We start from the raw sequence: 19,363 nt of genomic DNA, 5'->3' as shown, positions 1-19,363 counted from the left end.
TTTTTCAATTAGATGAATGGCAAAATTTTATTTACTTTTGTTAATTTCTGATAAATTTTTAAATTAAAAAAAAAATTAGCTTGATTTAAGTGAGAAAATCGTGAACTAAAAAATTACTAATGGAGTAAATTTTATTAGCTTAAAAAATTATTTTTTTTTTATTTAAATCAAAGAAATTTTTCAAAATAATTTTTTTGGTTCAAGATTTTATTTTTCAAATTTAATGTAAAAAATTTTAGTAAATTTTACTTGATTAAATAATTTTCTTGATTCAGAATTTGATCTCTTCAATCAAATAAATTTTTTTTTTGGCGTAAGAAATTTTTTTGTTTAAATAATTTTAATTAGATTCAAAATGATCAAACTCTTAAAAATTAAAATTTTGGTTCAAGATTTTAGTTCTTAAATCAAGTTAATTATTTTTATTAACGTGGTTAATGTAATTTTATAATCATTAATTGAATTAAGTATTAAATATTTGAATTAAAAAAAAATCGACCATAAGAGCGTTAAATATTGGAGCTATAGAGAACGTAATAATTTAATAAAATGTTGAAACAAAATAAAATGTACGATGTATTTCGTGTAAATAATAAAGTTTGGTTGTATATGGATAAATATATATATGTATACATGAATATTGTGGGTATATCATAAGCGCAAGCGGAAATATTACGTAAGAAAACGGTGGTGAGATTATGGTGGTATTAGTAAGTAGTATCGTGAGTTTGTCGAGTTGGTTGGGTGAACATTGGCCACCGCACACGCGCAAGTAATCAACAATGTTTTATGTTAAACGGTCCATGTTAAATGAGAATGAAGCCGCTACAAGAGCTATAGATATGTATAAGAATATATATATATATATATATATATATATATATATATATATATATATATATATATATATATATATATATATATATATACGTGTATATATATACCCCCACAAAGCTTGTCTGGTTTTCTGCATCGCCGGATGTGGTCAGTAAGAATGCATGGGATACAACGGGTGAAATCTACAATGAGCTACCGCAATCTCATTGCTATAGAGATACTTTTTAAATTAGACTATCTATAAATTATTGTAATATCTCCTGACTTTTAAGAGATACTAAATACGCTTTACTCTATTTTAGTTCTAGGTCTTTGAACTTTTTTTCTATTGTCATGTTTAATTAATTAAATAGTAACGTTACTTTTTTTTTAATTATCATTAATAATATCTGTTATTATTTTTTTAATTTTAGTAGTTGTTTCTACTCCGGTAAAAATATTACTTTGTTGTTGTAGTTACAGTGGAAAATTTCATTTAATCATATACAGAGAAGAAAAGTAATCGGTATATAACGAGCTGGTACCGAGTAGTTATATTATGCGGGTTAACCCTTATACTATATATACTTAGTAGTTAGTCATACTTTGTATCCATCACTGCTATTTTCTCACAGTTATTGTCATTCGTCACTTATTTCACAATTTATTTAATCAACTAGTTAATTGACTTGTATATAATGCTATTCCACAGTCAGTTAAATTATACCGTGAGATGTTAGATTTTTTTATGAATAATAATCACATCTATGGTAACGACTCTTATTTTACTTCTAAGCAGTCATGGCTGTAAAATTTTTTACTTTTAATTTTATGGATTTAAAGATTGAATTGTAAATTTTTTTATTATAATTTTTTATTGTTAAAAAAATTGATAAAGATTTGAAATTTTTTACGTCACATTTTCAGATAATTTTTAAAGTTTAAATTGACTTTTCAATAATTGATTTTTTTCCTTTAAAAAGTACAAAAAAAATTTCTATCAATTAAAAAATATTTTTTTGCTCTAAAAATTAATGACTTTTTATCAAATTTTAAGTTTCTTTTTTTTTTAATTAAAAAAAAAAATTATTTTTATTAAAAAAATAGCAAGAGTGTTTAATAACAATTGATCAAACAAAAGTATAATAATAAAAACGAAATTAAAAGCTCTGAATAATATATAAGAATTAAATATAAAACGCCTGGTAATGGATAATGGGACAATACACTCAATGCAATGAGCATAACTTGAATCAATGTACATAATGTCGATTTGATTTGATTCTCAATCGATTGAATCGAATCGAATCCACTACTTGATCATGAATAACAACAATACCGCAGTGAGTGGAAAGCGTGATGGTTATTATTCACATGATTGCCCATTAAATAAATTTACATTTATATTTAATGGCTTCCTAAGTTATTTATTCATTAAACATTAAATCAAGGGTTTATACTAATTTTTTTTACCACAACAACTATCACTATTATAATTATAATTTGTTGAACTTTTTAAAAATGTTTGTTTTTATAGCGACACATTAATGACCAGAAAGAATGTGATAGCAATGCGTCGGCGAGTTTGTAGAGAAATCATCAATGACTCGGATTTACGATCGACTTGTTCTCTGGTGAATAACTGACCGTTTTCTATTGCCAGTGTCGACTGTCTTTGCTACGGCAATGCTGTGTCTTCCGTGATATCCTCGTCCTCATCATCCTGGTCACCGGTCTGGTCGTCTAGTGTCTAGTTACCGACCACCACGAAAGTTTCTACTCTCAGATCGTTAAAAACAGTGCGAGGAAATAAAAGATATTCCAAGTTTTCTATCTAACAACTTCACATATATGTATACATATATATATATATATATATATATATATATATATATATATATATATATATATATATATATATATATATATATATTCATAAAATACTAAACTCTTCGACTTAACTCTGATGACAAGTGTTTGCGTTGACCCGATTCTTGCTAACTGCTGCTAACTCTTATTGCCAGTTTAGTTAATAGTTTGTTTGCTTTCATTTGTATTTCCAACTCACCACTTTCTCAAATTATTATTTATCTTTTCTTTGTAATTTGCAATTATCCTTCCTGCTAATTTAATAATCGGTAATCATAAACAATTATTCGTTTAATTATTAATTGATATCTGTTAATATAAATACCGTAAATTTTCATGGGATTTATATTATTATAATAATTAATACTAGCTAACTCGTGTAAATATTTCGCATAAGATCGTGATCAAATAAAAAATGATTTTGTTGTAATGTGGAAATAAGGTTGAGATTTGCATTTACTAATTTTCACATTTTAATATGGCTTAGTTCATATTTATTTATGAACTAAGTGGATAAGACTTTCTGTACAGAGAAAAAACAAATTTCTTGTGCAAAGAAAATTTATTTTTGGAGCAAGAAAAAATTTGCTTGAGCCAAGAAAATTTACACTTTAGTCAAGAATTTTTTTTTTCAGTGTACTCGTGTGTCACCGCACACGCTTTACTCGTTATGCCAATCTTCATAGCTGAAAGCTGTATTCACTCAGTTACATAATGTACTATTGCGTCAGATTGTAAATGACAATTTACATCGCATTCATAAAAATAATGTGTATAATTGTCGATTTTATTGCTTTAATTGATTTATTGATTTAATTGATTTGCGGAATGGATTAGACTTTCGCATAAAGTATAAACATTTAAGGAGCTATCATTTCAATTAAATATTACAACATAATCAAATTCATTATCAACAGCATGACGCTGTATTTTTTTTTAAATAAAAAGTATTTTCAATTCATTTTTTCAACAGAAAATAATTTAAATTTTTCGCATGATATTTTAATTTTTAAGATTGGTAAAAAATTAAAAGAAAATTATTATTATTATTTAAAATTAATTTAAATTTAGTTATGAATAGGCGTGATAAAAAACATTATAGATTCATTAAAAGTTCAATGATGACTCACAGTAGTGTATGTTTGACAATATATACTTATGCATGTGTAAAAGAGCCATTAATATGCAAGAGCGAGAGCGGGAAGTAAAGAAACTTTTGAAGGGGATGAATCATGTCTGAAACATCTCGATGACATTTTAAAGAAAAGCCTTTTTTCAACAAAGACAGTGATAAAAAAATGATTATTTACTCAACTAACAGAACAATATTTCCATTTTTCTATGAATAAATATTTATTATTATTAATAATTCACATGCTGTGAAGAGGAAGATAATAATTGTAAGAAAAAAGAGTAGAATAAAAATTACAATTTATAATCATCGGTTATTATTACAGAGAACTCGGAATTGACTCATCGCTATTGAGAATAAAGCACGTGTGCCTTGACGTCTCGGCGTGACCATCTGCTGTATCGGTGTTTTAATTCAATGAGGATCGTTTTTTTTTGTTTTTTATCCATATTTTTAATTAGTCATAGTTAAACTTTTCTTTTTGCCCAGCTGCATTATTCCCGAAACGTTGTTTTTTTTTTTTTATGGTGAAAAGTTTGCAAACATTAGAGTAAAAAAAAAAATAAAAATAAATTAATAATTGGTAGTTTTAATAGGCGTATAAATTAGTATGTTTTTATCCACCCGTTTATGCAAATGAAATTAATATAAATGAATATAATAGAAGACGATGATTGATAAATTACTTATAGGACTTAGCTCGTCACCAGACGGCTTATATTAATATTATACAAGGGATTATTTTATTTAGAAGAGATGGAAAGAGGAAGGAGAAGATGAAATAGTTGAATAAGCCGAGTAGAGGTATTTAATTTAATATTTGGATATTTATTAACACCAATATCACACACAGAGCTGGTATTTTATGTGAACCAGGAGAGCCACATACCTAACTGTGCACGATACCAGAGGAGTAGGAAAACTAGGCAGCCTTGAGGGGTCCGGTTGCGAATTCAATCCAGGTATATTCACCATCCTTAAGAATAGCATTCTTTCTTATATATATATATATATATATATATATATATATATATATATATATATATATATTTAAACTCCTGGTCAATCGTGTCATTCATTTGCATATATGTATATATCTGCTATTGCGATCTTCTCTACATCTCAACATCTCAAGTTTATACCCATACAAATAAACAATAACATATACATTTATAGGAATGACGTAAACCTGACTAAGTTTTAGTTTTTTTTTTTTTTTAATTAGTTCCAAAAATTATTCGAACTATCTTTTAGTCGTTTAATAATTTTATTTTTTTTTTTTTTACCAAGAAGCTTGCTCCAAATTTTGGAGTAATTTTTACTCTAAATATTTACCAGCATTGTTATAGAAATAAATTATTCTTTTCATAGTTTTTTTTTTTTTATTCTACTTTCTGATCTATAAAATAATTTATAAAAAAAAAATTTTGATACTGTAATTTAAAGGATTAGTAAAAAATTTTGAGAAAAATTTTATTAGAAAAAAAAAATTGCTTCACAAATTTTTGTACGTAATAAAATATTGGTTTTAATAAGAAAAAAAAATGTTTCATACTAAATATTAATAAATAAAAATAATATCGTATTTTGAAATTGTATAGTAACGTGATTAGACGAGAATTAATTAATTTACCGGTTGCGCAGATTATAATTTAAAATTGCAAGATGGATTATTGCAACACATCTGTACATTAATAATTAATGTTTTATTATTGATAGAATAGAATAAAATTGTAATAAATTAAAACTTAAAAATAATTTGTGTTTATATTTTTTTAAATTAAAACGAAAAAAAGTTTAAAACAATTAATAGTAATATGAGCTAATTTACCACGCGCAGGTATTGTAATACACAGCGGTACTTTTTGTTTATGCTGATAAAATGCCATTGATAAGCGTAATGTGTTACGGCGACTGCGATTATAATAATCAAAAGATGCGCTGTGTTGGCATGTATTTAATTGAATTATTTTTTTTTTATGGTTATCTTTTTCATTGTAAATTAAATAATAATTAATTGTCGTTTTATTAGCTGTTGGCTGTCTTCGTACATAATAAGAAAAAGATAGTTTGTAAATATGTGTATTTAATATTTCATAAAATGAGTAAAGTAAATAAATATGTTTATGTGTGTAACGCGTATTGAGATGTAAATAAATAATTGTACATACATCTAGACACATATTCTTGGAATTAAAAAATTGCACGTCAAGGACACACAGAAAGTGTTTTATCTCGTCGGAGAATGTCTCAGTGATATAAGATGACGTTATAAGAGCGGTATGATTATCATGACGAGATAAAATAGACGGTTCAATCGTGTTTTGAGACTGTGTATGTAATTTGCTACACAATCTTCTACTTTTATTTTATTTTAATGTATTTCGTGTATAAAGAACCATTCAAATCAACTTTCAATGTTTTTAGGACTATTTGAGTCTCAATAAAACTAAATTATTAAATATTGTAAAAAGAAAATTGAGAAAGAACGACCCTCTTGAGCGGGCAATTATTTCCTGACTCAAACACCGGAAACAAATTTCTCAGATATATTTTTAAATAATTTTACATTAGTTTAATTTTTTTTTTTTTTTTTTTCAATGACCTTTTTCAAATTGAAAGTTTATGAACATTTTTTTTAATTATTGAAACATTGTTTAATTTAAAATAAATCTAGTGTCTATAAAAATTAATTTATCATTTAGAAATATTTACCGAACAGAACAATTTATTGTTTCCAAAAATCTGCAAAAAATTTTAAGCTTTTCTCTCATAATAAATTAATATTATTCATAAAAAAATTTTTCTCAAAGTCGTAAGGGGGTCAATTGTACTCCAGGTACCTGTTGAGTCTCAAAAATATGTCAAATAAATAAAAAGTTGACGATAAACATATATTTCTTTAAATTTTCAGGGTGGGCTGTTATGCCCTGAGAGACCGTGTCTGACAATTTTAAACACTACCACGTAATTTTGTAAAGTAAATACATTTATTGTCGTCCATAAAAAGTCAAAGGACAGCAATAGATCATTCAGTGCCCAAAATAATTTTTAAATGTCTCTATATAAAAAAAAAAAAAAAAAAAAAAAAAAAAGCAATGAATAAAATTAAATAATATTTTTTGTTTATTTGAAAAAAGTTCAACGACCTTTTAAAATTCAAATTAAGGGTTGTGGGAAGCAGAATAGAGAACACTAAAAGACTTATGTATTAGTTACAAAATGACAGTAATGATCTTTAAAAGCTTATAGTTTTATTTTGGAGAAAAAAAACATTCAAAAGGATTTGGCAGTGTGAAATTTTTTTTTTCCGTAGGTTACATGAAGGTAATAGGGATTGTATGAATACACACCAAATATTCTTAAGAAAGGAATAAGTCATTGCGCGATATTATCTCTGTTACAGGAGGAATGAAAAGACCGCAGAGGGACCGCCCGTCGCGACAAGCTCAGGATTTCTCGGGTCCTCAGTCACAGAAACAGTAACAGAAACATATTACAGGGTCTTCTCTTTTCATTTGACGGCAAATGTTTGCCTAGAAGTACTCGAGATTAGACATGACAGGGAACACTCTGGTAATACTAAACTGTATTTTTTTGAAACTCTATTTTTTACTTTAACTTGAAGTACTTTAATTTAAAATTTTACAACCACTATGCGTCCACCCGAGCCAGTTTCCCATTAATGTTGCTTCCTGTAAATATATACTTTCCTTTCTTCCAAGTACCAGTTATACCGTAAATCCCTTAAATGCTCAAAACTGTTCCTAAAACTCGGATAATCCTCCTTCCATATTTTAATTTTACTTTGAAGAAGAAAAAAAAATATCAACATAAATAAAAATAAAAATAAAAAAACCGAACGTCAATAAAATCTGTTGACAAATTTTAATAGATACCTTATTCGTCAGTAATAGGAATTTAATAGCTCAAAGCTGTCATGATTTATACCTCATATATATTTTATCTTCATCTTCTTACAGAAATTTCTAGAATAATTACGTCAGTTTATAACCTATAAATCTTATGGCAAAAAAATTGAAAAAAATTTGATTGAAAAATTATAAATATTTTTTTTTTTTTTTTTTTTGCGTAGATGCATCTCCTGCGAAGTAACTCTAATAGGATGAAACAGCCGAAAAAGCATATCACTAAATTTAAAGGTAAAAAAAAAAAAAACAGGAAAAAACCCCGCGTTTACTCAACAGTTAAGACGTGGATGGTTACCCGGTTTGACAGGACGGGCTATTATACGCCGGGTTATATGCGACTCGTGAGACAGTCAGTTGTATTAGACCGTGGATCCACTGGCATGATATGAGTACCATCATCAGTTCGTTTATATCGTATATATTATATATATATACGATATATATATATATATATATATATATATATATATAATACACATATATTTGATTTAAATCTTGGGAGAGAATGCCGAGATATAAATTTTGTTTAAATTTGAACCCTTCATACGAATGTTTGGTTATTTTTTACAAATATTTTTCTTATCATTAAACTTGATTTTGAAAATGCTAAACGATAAAATGCAGTTTTTATAAAAATAAAATTTTTTATATTTTATGTAACAAAAAATTTGAATTTCTTACCTTGAATTCTGCATCTTGTTCCATCTTGATTGTAAATATTGGAGTCATTGAAAAAATTCCTGTCCGTGTCAAAAAATTTTATGCAAAAATTTATTTTATTAAATATTTAACACTTTTGTAACACAAAAATGTTAAACATTTAAGATAAAAAATGTTTACACAAACTTTTTTAATATAATGACAAATTTTTTACTGTGCACAATTAAACTCATAAACTTTGAATCACTATGTAGGTCAGTCATTTCACAGAAAATTTTTATCAATTGATTTCGTAGAAACTTCTTTAATTTTTAAAAATAAAATTCTTATTTCTTCCTTCAATAATCAATTCAATCAAAAACCTTGAACTAAATTTTTCCATCTCCCCTCTAGTTAAGAGAAACTTTTAAAAATTCTATAAATTGTCAACAAATAAATGTTCCAAAAAACATATTTTTTAAAAAAATCGATGGCAATAAAAAAAATCTTATCACTTTATGATAAACCAATTTGTTTAAAAGTAACTCACGGTTAAAGTTGAACTTTCAAATATTTTTTCACTTCTTACACTTATAACCAAATTTATTCACTTCAAATAAAACTAATAATGACACTAAAGTCAGCTGACACTTGTCGATATTAAAATCTTTTATAATAAATCAATAATAATAATAATAAATTATAAAAAAATTTATAATTTTTGTCACTGTAGTGTCATAAATTAATAACTTTTCATAAAACACTGAAATTGAGAACAATTTGATCGGTTTAGGATTTTTTTAACAAATAAATCAGAGCAAGAAAAAATAAGAAAAAAAAATTCCACATTAAAAATTTCCAAAAAAATAAAAATGTAATTTTTTTTAAACAATTTTCTAGACCTAGTTTATTTGTCAAATAAAATCTGTGTCACTTTTGTATTCACTCAAAAATCACTTTATTGAAACATAACCAAAAACTCCGTTTGAAAAATAATATTAAAGTTAGCCGCCATTTTGAATTTGTTTTTATTTATTAAATTAGCACAATAAAATTCTTTTAAAAATCGCACCTAAAGTTTTTTGCAAATTACATTTTTTTTTTTTCATTTTTTGTGATAAATTTTTCTTATTGAAAAAATGTATCACAAAAATTAAAAAAAAAATTTAATAACCAAAAAACTTCAAGTGCAATTTTGTAAAAATACTTTTTTTGTTCTAATTCAATTGATAAAAAAAAAATTTTAATTATTAAACGTCGGTTAATTTTAATATAATTTAAATTTTCATGTTTAAAAAACATTAGTTCACAAACCGAATATCTAAACGAGTTTATTTCACCTCCAAAACAAAACTAAAAAAAAAAACAACTGACATACGACTAAAACCCGCGCACAGTGTATATTAGTTCGCGTAATTGCCGCCTAGACGAGCCCTTAAAGGCTTAAGTCGCGTATTGCTCTACTACTATTTGTTCTTATATGCATACAATATTATGCACACTTATATATTCGCATATATATATTTTACAGTACTGTATAGCATCCAACATAAGCACAATAGTGTGTAGCAGTAACATTGGTACAACACATGGCATGTGCGGGACAAGCTCTTGCTCTCAGTCGGCGTTTCTCGCACTACGTGGCTTCAGCAGTTGATCGCGGTGTGCTGTGCTATGTCAGTACTGCTTCGGCCGTCGTGTTATGCGGATGCTGTTATACCATGCGGTTAACCTGTAAAGTGCAATAAACGCGCGCATGCGTTTATATTTTGTTAATTTTTTAATTTATTTTACGGTTCAATCACATAATACTTCAAAATAAATTACTAGTGTTTCAAACCGGACTTTTAAATAGTTACACGCTTGTAATAACAACTATAAATATTATAATCGTCATTTGTTTTTTCAATTTTTTTTTAAAATCCCAGTTAAGTGAATAAACTTATCAGTGCAAGATTTGAATTTCGCTAACGGTATTAGTATCATGACACTGAAGTTGGCAGACATTAAAAATTATTTAAAAATTTTATAATAATGTAATTATTATAAAAAAAAATTAAATTAAAAAATTCCACATGTGAAAATTAATAAAAAATTACAAGTGAAAATTTTTAGAAGCATTTTTTTTGAATTGTAATTAATTTGTTATTAAAATTTTTAAAATTGACAGCTGACGGCTAACTTCAGCATTATTTAATATCGCGTGTTTTATTTTATTTTTTTTTTTTTTCGTTTTGTAACAAATATTTAATAATTCAAATTCATGAATAAAATTTAGTGCGGGCGTGATAATAACGTGAAAATAAAACACTTGTGCTGAGTAAATGTTTGATACGTACATTATTAATGGTATTAACCACGTGGATATTGGTTAGTCGCGGATAGCGGATACGCGGTGCACTGTAAAAAGCTTCTATTTTATTTGAAAGGTAAATAAAACATATTATACTATATATTTAAGTTACTTAACGTTATATTATGGTAATACTTGACAAATAGTAATAATAATAATAATAATAATAATAATAGTAAAAATATTTATGAAACCGCGGCAAAGTTGTTTACGATTGTATGATAACTCAGTGTATATTAAATGCTGACATCATGAATTGTTGGTCATCAGCAACAACATGATCATGATCATCTATTCATCATGCTTTGTAGACCAATTGATTTATATATTTCTATTGTTATTATTTATTTCTTCTTCTTCCTTATTTTTGTCTCTTTACTTGTATTTTAACTTTAATATTTTTATATACATATGTATATAGTAATTTACAGTTGTTTTAATTTACACAGAAAAATACTTAAAAGACCTTGACATCTTGTCTACCTCTTAGTTGTACATTCGAGAATGCAAATTGCCACTAAATTTTCTTCTTCCTCACGTTTAAGCACGATTCTGCCATTCACACGACAAATAGTTTTTTTTTTTTTTTTTTTTTTTTTATCGGGCCCTTTGCTCCAATATTTTTCGCCGATGATAAAAAAGAACGGTATATTATATTATATAAATATGTAACGAGCGTGTGATAAAAACATTTATAACACACTTTTCTCAGGTCGAAAAAATAATTTAAAAAATGATCCTGAAATTGAGAGACATTTAATGATTTTTTTGTAAATAAATAATTTATAACAAGAAAAAATTGTTTAAAAAATTATTATGTTAAAATTAGCTGTCACTGTACTATTTTTTAATTTTATTTAACAAACAAATTTACTCCAAAAAATTATTTTTAAAAAATAGCATTTTTTATTTTTTAAAATGTCTACACGTCAATTTTTTTCTAATTTTCTTTTGCCATAATTTATTTGTTATAAAACTCTTAAAATGATCAAATATGTGCTAAATTAATTTTCATAAAAAGTTTCATCTTTAGAAGCTCCAAAAATTATAAATGAGATTTTTTTAACATAATTTTCTATACTTTTATTTTTTAAGAAAAATAAAAAAATTATTAAATGTCAGAAAATTACAGATTCATTGAATATTAAATTATTTAAAAAATTAATAATTTCCAATTAAAAAAAATTAATAATAAAAAGTAGTGTACTGTTGAATTAACCTTTTATTGTTGTGTCAAGTGCGCTTAAATAATATGTATGTACACAATTGCGTTAGGTTAATTTCTTGAATATTAATTCGTAGATAAATGTGTCGCCAGTGAGTCGAAACATTTTTATTTTATTCATTTGTTGTTTGCTCTTTGGCTCTAATTATATCTATGAGTTTCAAATGAATATACATGTAATGTATAGATGTCATCTAATTTATAAGACGACTAAATAACTTGTAATAGTCTATGTCCCGGTTGCTAAATAAATTGATAGTAAAAAATTAAAGTATGTAATGCAATAAATACCTAACAATATAGTTATGCCCGCTGACCATTTTTTCATGATAACGAGTAAGACCTTTTGCTCCATTCTGATTGCTCGTTCACGCCTCGTTGACATATCGATTGATGACTTTCTTATTTCATTGTAATGTCTATCATTATTGTATTGCAGGATTTTTTTTTCACACGCGATTGCTACATTTTTATTTAAAAAAAGGTGTAAATAATAATAATAATAACAACAAAAATAATAATGATAACAATAATAAAATGGAGAGTGGAGCATGAATATAACGTCTTGTGTCTATAAGTGCTAGACTCAGGGACGTAGTCATGATAGTTTTATTTATTTAATAAATTTTTCAACGGTTGTTAAATTTATTTGAGTTATGGCGCCGATACCGACTAACACCAAGTAAATGCTTCCGTAGAAAACTTACCACATATACTTGTGCTCTGTATGTACTTTTATTATTCTACTTCTCTGTTATGTTATAGTTAGTGTACCAAAGTAACTATCGGTATTATTTATATATTTATACGCACAGAAATTGGTCTTGTTTCTAACACAGGCCATTGATGTTAAATTTTAGTGCTCGCTTATGTTGGATTTCAACATCCATGTTCTTTGATATAGCTGTTAAATTTTACATAAGAAAAATTCATCATATTTTTTAAACAATTTTTTTTTTTTTTTTTTTTTTTACTTACACGGAAAAAAGAAAAAGGGAAAAATTATATTATATAATTTAATGTGGCGCTCCGTACAGAAAACTCGAAAAATTACAATTTCGGATTGTAGTTGTTACAAATTTTGTAAGAATTATATTGTAAAATGTAAATATTAAATTTAAAGCTCTGTAAATTAATGTTCGAAGTTTCAATTTACAAAAATTTTATTTCAAACTGCAATTTTTCTAGTTTTTTATACAAAGCGACGCTTAATACTATTTATAATGTAATTTTTACATTTTTCTTTTTTGCGTGTAGAAGCTTTAGAAATTGTTTAAAATTTATATGAGAAATTTTTGGAGCAAGTTTTGTAATTTTCAAATTTTGAGTGTTAGATGACAAGCTCATTTTATTGTGGTAATTTTACAAAAAAAAAATTTTATTAGACTTTAAATTAAAGATGTTTATTCCAAGTCATGTCTAATTATGTTGACAATCATTATTTCTTAGAATTCTATGACTCATTTTAAGTGACTCCTGGCAGTTTGGAAACTTAAAGATTAGTTTATAATTCTAAAAATTTTTCGATGAGAATCTTCTTAAAAATTTCAAGAGATTTTATAACTATTTTGAAAAATATTGAGAATTTTTTTATAGGTTGAATTTTTTTACCACTCTAAAAATTACAAATTTTTTAAATAAATTTATTAAAATGTTTTTTGATTGATGAGAGAAATTTTTTTTAGAAAATTTTACAAATAAGGCCAAGGATTAAATTAAAAAAAAAAAATAAATAAAATATTCTTATAAAATTTTTCACATAAAAATATCTGTAGATCAAGTCTGTATTTTTTAAAACTTTTCTTATATCAGTAAGACAAATCAAAGTTATATTTTAATGTCTAGTCGAATTAGAATTTCATAAATTCAGATTTCACTGTCACTTTTCCAGGAATTTTTTTATGACGGTCGACAGAATTTAAAACATAAATTTAACGATCGTTTACCAGTGACAGTCAACGAATTTAAAAAAGAATTAAACATGTACCTTGCAACAAAATATTCAGTGTTAAATTTTTGCCTATTGATGCAATATTTATTATTTCTACATCCATTATAAATAAAATTTTTTCCAAAATTTAGTGATCTACAAAAAAGATTGAAAAAAAAAAAAAAAAAAGATAAATTAAACAAAACAAAATACTTACTTTAAGTATTTATTAAGAGATAAAAATTCTTTACAAAATTATACTATAAATATGTAAATTATAAATTGCGTCAGAGTAATACATGTTTTTAGATACTGAAGATAACAATAAATTTAAAGAATAAATAGAAGTAATTACTTAAGTCCTATCGTGTCATAAATAAAAACAAATTTTGAGTGATTTTAATCTTTTTAATTTTTAATTTCAAACGGTAAAATTTTTTTAGAGTGATAACTAGACAATTTTTAACAGTGACTATAAAAAAAAGTTGTAAAATGACAGTTAGATTTATATATAAGTACACAAGCATATTTATAAAGTCTCGAAATAAAGTGTGTTGTATAATTAAATGTTAAAGTAAAATTCAGAAATAATGTATCTTATTAATGACTCTTCTGACATTGTGTTGTCAAAAGCCGAGCCCTCAGCCTTCAGTTAGCTTTCCGCTTTATTAAAACACGTGACAAACACGTGCGACAACTTGTGTATTTTTATTATTGTGCATCTCTTTACTCGGTTATAAGTTTTAGGGTATTTTTATTAATTTTCTCAGGAAACTTTATGGACATCTGGTTTTTATTTAACTTCTCTTAAAAGCTACCGTGATATCTAAATAAAAATATTCTATTTTTCATCATGATTAGATGAAGACTAACTAGTCCGAAGATGTGTATCGGCTTTCTTAAAAATTAAGTGAGAAAAAACCCGAGATTTTATCAAAAGTATTGAATGACAAAAAATACAAGAATTCATTCTTAATTTTTTTTTTTTTTTTTTTTTTTTTTTTTACTGACTTTGACATTTAAATTTTCTGGAAATTATAATTTATGTTTTATAAAATTTCTCACCGTTGAATTAAATGGATGCGCATCAAGGAAAATGAGGTTTAAATTGACTTGATAATTACGTAGGTTCTATATTAAAATAGTGAGGTCATATAAAATTAGACAAATAGAATGGGTCTAAAAAAATGTGTAGTAATAAAAAAAGAGTCTAAAAGGCAAGGCCAAGCCGGGAGGTCGGTTCTGTTAAGATTAATACTGATATACATGCACATATGAGTATACAGATGGGGTATATATTATACATATATACATATATGAAGGTATATATCGAAGTATATTGGAATTGACTGCGTGTAAAACCAGTTTAGCAAGCACACGTCTTTTACACTGGCAACACATCTCGTTGGTAAGCAACCGCGAGGTGTTTTCCCCATTGCCCACAACTAAACGATTCCTGACCCTTGACAACCCGCACATTTTTTTCCCCACAACTTTTCACCTTTTATTTGAATTAAAATCGAAAGTGCTCTACTCGGTATTACGAGACTTACGTCACTTAGCTCGGTCGTTTCAATCGCGGCTGCTTATCGTCTGTTATGAATGAAAACAAATTGAAGCTGTCATCTATTATTTTGTTATCATTATTATTATTTACTTGTTATTGCTGTAAACATACGTTTTCATAATAAAAATAATGATAACTAGCAACCTTGTAGTTACTATGTGACTACCGTGACTTGTGAACTATAAATAAATAAAATTTTGCTTTATTAAATAATTACTTTTGTTAAATTCCACTGTATTTTTTTAATTATTGACGTTTTTAAAGATATAAGCTCATATCGATGTTACATTCATCAAGAGCTTTTTTCATTTGAGTACCCACATGCATTTTGATATATTTTTCATATATATATATAACTAGCGACCCGGCCGCGCGTTGCTGTGGCTGAGTGATTTAGAAAACGTGCACAGCATTGAGAAAATTTGAATTAAAACGTACCGCCATCTATGATATATTTATGTCAGGCAGTACTACAGTTAACTGTAAGGCGCCATCTGTTTCAAATTTATGAAACTTACGATTAATAACGATAATCAACATAAGTAATCATTTTATTGTTAATTAATAAATATTGCGACCATGAATTGAAATGAAAACTATCCTATCTCTCGAGTTGGAACAAAACACACATTTAAAAGAAAAAATAACTGAAATTAGTTAAGTAGTTTAGGAGTCCATCGCGGACAAACATCGTGACAGGAGATTTATATATATTAATGATATAATATATATAAATATATGAAAAATTGATGTGGGTATTTAAATGAAAGGTCTTGATGCGTGTAACATTAGGATGGGCTTATATTTTTAAAAATGTCGATAGTTCACAAAATGCAAGGTTATTTCTTAATTATGTATATTTATATTCTCTTAATAATATAGATAATAATAATTATTTTTTAAAATATGCGCGGTTGTTAATATTATTATTATTATTTTTTATTATTATTATTTGAAATAAATAAAAAAAGGAATTGAATATCATTTGGCCATGTGCAAGCAGCTTAACCATGAGGAGTAACTCGATGTGACCTGGTGTAACTCTAAACCATATAGATGAACATCCCCATCCAATATTATATCTGTGCTTTATTAAACTATGACTATAACTATAACTAAACTAAAGTGAGGATCTTTGCTATATTATATTATGCTTAACTCAACTCAACTTCTATTCATTCTTACTCTACTGTTCCATTTTTTTGAACGACTGTCTCACTCATGTTCATATAATTTGCCGGTTGTTATGTTATTTTCTTACTTATATTATACTCTATTCCGTATATAATATACTTCTACGTGCTCCGTTTCTTTGTAAGCCTAAACAAACATCACGCCCTGACCATATGCCCAATTTAAAAAAAATTTTAAAGCCTCTTATGTATGAATACACACATCAGGCAGCTAATGTAAGAGCACATAAGATCCGTTATCATTTAACATTATACACTCAGAGAACTCATTTTACTATAGTTTTTTTTTCTCTAATAATAAATTAACAAGGTACTTCAAGTTTTTTTATTTTTGTAATAATAACTATTAAAAATTTTTTTTAATTTCATTGAACATTATTAAGAGTAATCAAGTCAATTTTTTTTTGAAATTTTTATAATGTTTCGCGATAGCGACGACAAGAAAATTTATTATCATGTACTTAAGTAAATTATTTATTTATTGCCCAGATATCAAATCCAGCAAGCCTTGAAGCTGCTAAGTATATTGTAATGCTTGATTTTGAATAACATTTCGCACGCTTGAACGCGAAAAGGTGGGTGTGCTTTATTATCACTAAATTAGAAACATGATGGAGTGTGCTCATTTTAAATCATCACCAATTTCAAACAGCATTTTTACGGTATAAAAAGAATGTGTGCTGATATAATATAATGTAATGAGATATATATAACGTACAATATACAACGTAAAAAAAAAAAATCAATCGGAAAAAAACATTTCAGACGTCAGTTGAATCTCAAGATGTTAGTAGGCACGATACCTCATGAAAGATTCAATAAATTGACCTGATTCTTTTTTCACTAGCTTCACTTGACATTCCGATTGGATTAAACCGTTTTGAATGTCACACTGTAATTTTTTATATTTACGAAGAATTGATTTATTGAAGCTCTCATACCGCGGCATCGATTTTTATAATAGTATCCATGTTAGCTTTTTTCGAAGTAGGAAGGATGAATTGTCAAAATGACAAACGAGCAAAAGCGCTCAATGTAATGGTAAAAAATAGACTCCTAATTTTTTATTAAATAAATAAAATTATTATTTTTTTAATTGAATTGAATAACATTTTTAATAAAAAAAATTTTTAATTCGTTCCTTAAAAATAACTTAGATTTTTTTTTTTAACTATATTTAAAGATTCTAAAATAGAACAAATATGAGATTGAACTTAAAACCTTATCAACAGTTGTAGTTTCAAGTTCAAAGACCCTGAAAATAAATAAATATTTATATTTTTAAACTTGAATAAAAAAATATCGTATTTAAAATTTTTTATTTTCAATAAAACAAAAAAAAAGCCTCAAATGCAATTTTATTATTTTGAATAAAAAATTTTCTCACTTTTCATAAATAAATAAATTATTGTAGATGACTGATTATTTTTATCACTTGAAGAGAAATTCTAGCCCGCATTTAAGCAAAAATTTTTTGGTAAAAAAATTGTCAGCTTATCATATAAAATAAAAAATGAAAATTAAAATAGAAAGGTGAAAGAGTTAATTTGTACGAGCGCCAGGCGCTGTAATAGTGAGGTACGTTATCGTGTATTTAATACAGTGCAGTATGATGTGAGTAGTGCAAGCGTTTTGTAATTGCCACTCGTCATTATCGTGCTACTCGACTTGACGCGATGATTACGGGGCATGGACGGAAGTAAATCCAAGGGTGCACGCCCAAGGTAGCTGCAATACCTACTATACCTCTGTACTGTTGACTTCTGCTCAAGTACTTACCTCTAAGTACCATTACCCACATACTCACATGCTCACACTCACACTTACATTTATATTACATTAACATTCGCACTCGCACTCGCGCATACACTTACATAAGTAACTGCAAGTATTATTGCGATGCCCAAGAGAGACAAGAAAGAACAAACGGTACTTTGTATATCGTGCAGCCAGATTAACACCTTAATGGATAATATCATCGAATTATATCCACCAGTGAATTAAATAGCTGTATCCATACTGTAGAAGTGCTAGCGCAACGCCTGTGTTCTGTCAATTGTCTCTCTTACAACAACAACAATAACAAAATAACCGTTTCAACAATAATCTCCTGCTCTTACATGCTGCGAGCTATTTTGTCACACTTATTATCTTTACCTTTTAAATAATTCATACACTACTAATATAATAAATCGAATTTATTCATGCTTTGATAAAATTAAACAGTTATATGATTTATGATTTACTGAATATTTATTTTTATTAATGAAAGATTTATTTATCGATAATAAATGGTATTATTTTAATTTCGGTTAATGAACCTGTTATTTTAAATGGAAATAATTGGACACTCATTACGTAAAAATTCTGCTAAAGATTTTGAGATGTTTACACCATAATTTAGTACACTGATACATAAATCAACTTGATTAAAGAGAAAAAATTTTTTATCGAGCATAAAAATTCCTTGATCAAGTAAAATTTAATTTAACTAAAACCAATTTGTTAGTTTGATTGATTTTTTTCTCTTGAATCAAGTTCATTTTTTAATATCGCATAAAATACCAAATTTCGAAAATTAAAAAAAATTTTTTTCATGATGGAAAATTTTAGTCTTATTTTCAACAAATTAGAATTTTATCGAATTTTACATTTTAAGCTTTAAAATTTAGTTTAATACTGACGAAATGGAGGAATTATTAACTTC

The 19,363-nt window shown here is 26.3% G+C and overlaps 2 protein-coding genes and 1 long non-coding RNA gene across 5 annotated transcripts in view; 2 read left to right on the top strand and 1 right to left on the bottom strand.

Moving 5' to 3' along the window:
- LOC141527566 (uncharacterized) overlaps window positions 1-8,937 on the bottom strand; it is a 51,297-nt gene extending 42,360 nt beyond the window's left edge. For 2 of the 3 annotated variants that reach the window (XM_074243124.1, XM_074243126.1), the window contains exon 1: window positions 8,431-8,937. The gene's annotated coding sequence lies outside the window, so the exon portion shown is untranslated. The remainder of the gene's footprint in view (window positions 1-8,430) is intronic. The other variant, XM_074243127.1, reaches the window with a different exon arrangement.
- On the top strand, window positions 7,030-8,268 carry LOC141527520 (uncharacterized). Its single transcript, XR_012479211.1, has 3 exons — window positions 7,030-7,144; window positions 7,224-7,393; window positions 7,914-8,268. It is a non-coding gene; the product is annotated as an uncharacterized LOC141527520 (long non-coding RNA).
- A 1,105-nt stretch (window positions 8,938-10,042) lies between the features above and the next one.
- Cv-c (RhoGTPase activating protein) overlaps window positions 10,043-19,363 on the top strand; it is a 90,443-nt gene continuing 81,122 nt past the window's right edge. Inside the window, exon 1 of the mRNA XM_074243123.1 lies at window positions 10,043-10,817. The gene's annotated coding sequence lies outside the window, so the exon portion shown is untranslated. The remainder of the gene's footprint in view (window positions 10,818-19,363) is intronic.

This window comes from Cotesia typhae, unplaced genomic scaffold (genome assembly GCF_013202065.1).
Source record: "Cotesia typhae breed Kobodo isofemale line unplaced genomic scaffold, CoteBio_Ctyphae contig_4, whole genome shotgun sequence".
Lineage (NCBI taxonomy): Eukaryota > Metazoa > Arthropoda > Insecta > Hymenoptera > Braconidae > Cotesia > Cotesia typhae.
Note: the sequence above shows the minus strand (reverse complement) of the source record. Positions and strands in the feature narration are given on the sequence as shown.